Source organism: Propithecus coquereli, unplaced genomic scaffold, assembly GCF_000956105.1.
Source record: "Propithecus coquereli isolate 6110/MARCELLA unplaced genomic scaffold, Pcoq_1.0 Scaffold100, whole genome shotgun sequence".
NCBI lineage: Eukaryota > Metazoa > Chordata > Mammalia > Primates > Indriidae > Propithecus > Propithecus coquereli.
The window spans coordinates 3,790,988-3,794,084 of NW_012133859.1; the positions used below are offsets into that span (position 1 = coordinate 3,790,988).

A 3,097-nucleotide genomic window follows, 5' to 3' on the forward strand; every position below is an offset into this window, starting at 1 on the left:
GGTGAAAGCCAGGCAGCTTTCACTGTACAGCTTCGTTCAGTCTGTCGTGATGCACGGCTTCCAGATACAGCCTCGTCAATCACTCTACTCCAGAAACATTTAAAGGGTAACCTGTTGTAGCATCTCGTTAACCACGTATCGTCCGAGGGACAGGTGGCTTTACTCGCCGGGCAAACAGAATCAACTTGTTCTTTGAGAATTATGAAAATAGGCCACTAGCCCCAGAGCAGGCTAAAAAAAACCCCAAAACCGGCCCTGTTAAATAAATTGCTATAGAGTCACCACGCTAGTGGGGATACACGTAGGGTAGAGTTTAAATTTTGTGGTTTACATGGCAGAATCGTGGGACAAGCCACAGTAGTGGACACTGTTTGGAAACATTGCTACAACACATCATACGCTGGTGAATACTAGGGATCCGTCTGTGCGTCTCCCCGTCAATGTTTTGGCCTCGTGAACCATGACCTGAGGCCAGTCGGTGATGTACGAATGAAAACAGAACTTAGACATGTCCCGCTCAGCAATTCACTCCTTCCTATATTTTTTTGTACCCAACCAACTGCTCGATAGAATTAACTCTCAACTTAAATGTCTTTGCTGATCTATACACACAGGTTAGGGCCGTTTCTAGCTCCCACAGCACCCAATAGAGCGCGATCTGTGTTTCAGGCACGCAAACTGCCCCTTTACCAAGATGACCTGCACAAAGAACAAAAAAGGCTTGTGCACCCGGGCTAGTTCCTAAGGGCTCTTTGAATATTTCCCACCCGCCTTCTCAGTCATATAAATGCTTTATAGCAACATGCTGGAACAAGAAGAGTGGAGGAGCTGTGAGCAGGCAAGGTGAGTAATGAACAAGCGGCAATTGTATTGTGGTTAATTTTTTTAATTAAGCATGGGAAGGAAAGGCTTTAACTCTGTGGACGTTGACAGAGCCCCCTAGTTTGTGGAAACCAGGAATACCTCTAGCACGCCCCAGAGAGCAGGAGCAACTGGACAGAAGTGGCCCATCTGCTGATGCAACGAGGCTGCAAACAGCGGCTGGTCTGAGACACAGGCAGTTAGAGCTTTGTGGCGTGTGCACCTCTTTGTTCCTTTGATATCTGGCCCGAGTGCTTACAGGCTGTTAGAAGCCTGGAAATCCAAGTCAAATGATGTCACAACCAGGTCCAACCTGCCCTTCCACCTCCACAAGGACCTCATTGCCCTAATTTGCAAGGTACCTCTGATTAAAAGCCTCTAAGAGCTGCAACTGTGTGTACTTGCGGTACAATGTAAACTGGCTAGCGCAAACTTTACTGGAATCATCATGCAGTCAATGAATCAAATGCATAGGCCAACATTTCAGAGTTTATATCAGAAAAAGAAAAAAGGAAAAGAAAAAGAAAGAGAAAAAAAAAAGTAGGTAGGCTAATTTCCCTTCTGCAATTCCTCAAACCACAATTAGCATAGTAACAATGCTTTCCATTTGGCTCTCCTAATCCGGTGTTATTTCTTCCTTTCTTTTTGGCTCAGCAAACTTTGCCTTAGTCCTCTACTTAAGTATTATAATAACCTCATTTAAACTATGCTGTCCCCTAAGAAGACAACACCGGAGTATGCCTAACAGATTCCATATTCAAACCATGGTCCTTCGCCTACCGGCTCAAAAACTGAAATCTCGGATATCCAAACTTATTATGCCTATTTGTACTTCATGTTCACGTTAATCTAAAGAGATCTAAAACAGTCGTTTGCTAGTGGATTTTTCACCATCATAAATGTGGAGGGGAAAAGATGCCACGATATCTTTACAGGACCACTTTTCCAGTATAGTTCCAAAGCTAAACAGTACTCCCTTTTAAGTGAAATACTGACAAATGAAGCATCTGGCACACTTTAATGAGCTGTTTCATCCTTTCAGAGTGGCTGAAACTAGGACAGCCATTCATCTGAGAAAGTGGATAGCACACAGTCATCACACAATGCTGCGAGGCAGACTGATTTTGCCCCCCATCTTACATTTCCTAACACTACTTACTAGGAAAGGAAACGATTTATGTTTAACTTAATGACTACATACATCTGGAAAATGTTTAATGGTACACAATTTTCTATTTTCACCATATGTTTATTAGTAAAATATATGGTTAAAAGCAGTAACAAATGCTATAATAAAAGTCCACTTGTGTGTACATGCTATTTTTACTGAGAGCAAATGAAAAGTAAGAATAAAAACCATGAAATAATCAGCATTGACACCTTAACCCAGTGGTTTTGAAGATGGCGCAATTTTGCTCCCTGGGGGACCTTTGGAAACATCTGGAGACATTTGGGAGGGGGACTATTACTGGCATCTAAACATCCTACCAAGCACAGGATAGAGCCCAAAAACAAAGAATTAATTGTCTGGTCCAAAATGTCAGTAGTACCAAGGCTGAGAACCCCCTACCTTAACCTGATATGTAAGAAAATGGTTAAGCAAGAGTCATCTGTTTGAGGGGTGGCTGAGTCAGAAGGAAAAGGGTGTGAAATTTAATTACCCACATAATTCAAAGTGCCGGACAGGTGAAGCAGACGAGCGCAGAACAAGAAAATCTAGAGAAAAAAAGTACGTTACTAATTCAAGTAGGCTACGAGGGCAAAACTCAGAGGAGAGTTTTGGGCTGGAAAAACACAGTGAAGAGGTACTCACCTAGCACACAGCTGAAGGAGACAAGTATTCCTGTAGGAGCCGGAGAGGGAGGAGGGCAGGGCAGAACCGAGCCCACGTCTAGAGGAACCAGTCAAGAGCCGGAAGAGGAGTGGGGGGATTGGTCAGAGAGGTGTCAGGAGGGAGGGGTGGTTTGCAGTGTCCCAGGCCTGGGGGCAGGGGGTGGGGATTAAGAGGGCAGGGCAGAGAAAAAGCGCACTGGGAAGCTTTCAGCTGAAAGGTGGCAAGGGCAGTTTTGATTGCACAGCATTGGAAATAAGAAAATAGTCACGGACTCCCTTTAAAAATGCTTAACAGTGAAGAGAAGATTGCTGGGGGGAGGGGGAGAGCCTGGTCACATTCCTTTTCACCCTCACTTCCCCTCCCTCTGCAGTAGGGGGTGTGTGTGTGTGTGTGTGTGTGTGT

At 44.5% G+C, this 3,097-nt stretch overlaps 1 protein-coding gene across 1 annotated transcript in view; it reads right to left on the reverse strand.

Annotated features, from left to right (window-relative positions):
* The window catches only part of MYO10 (myosin X), a 226,701-nt gene that overhangs the window by 55,471 nt on the left and 168,133 nt on the right, over positions 1-3,097 (reverse strand). The gene's annotated exons all lie outside the window — the stretch shown is intronic.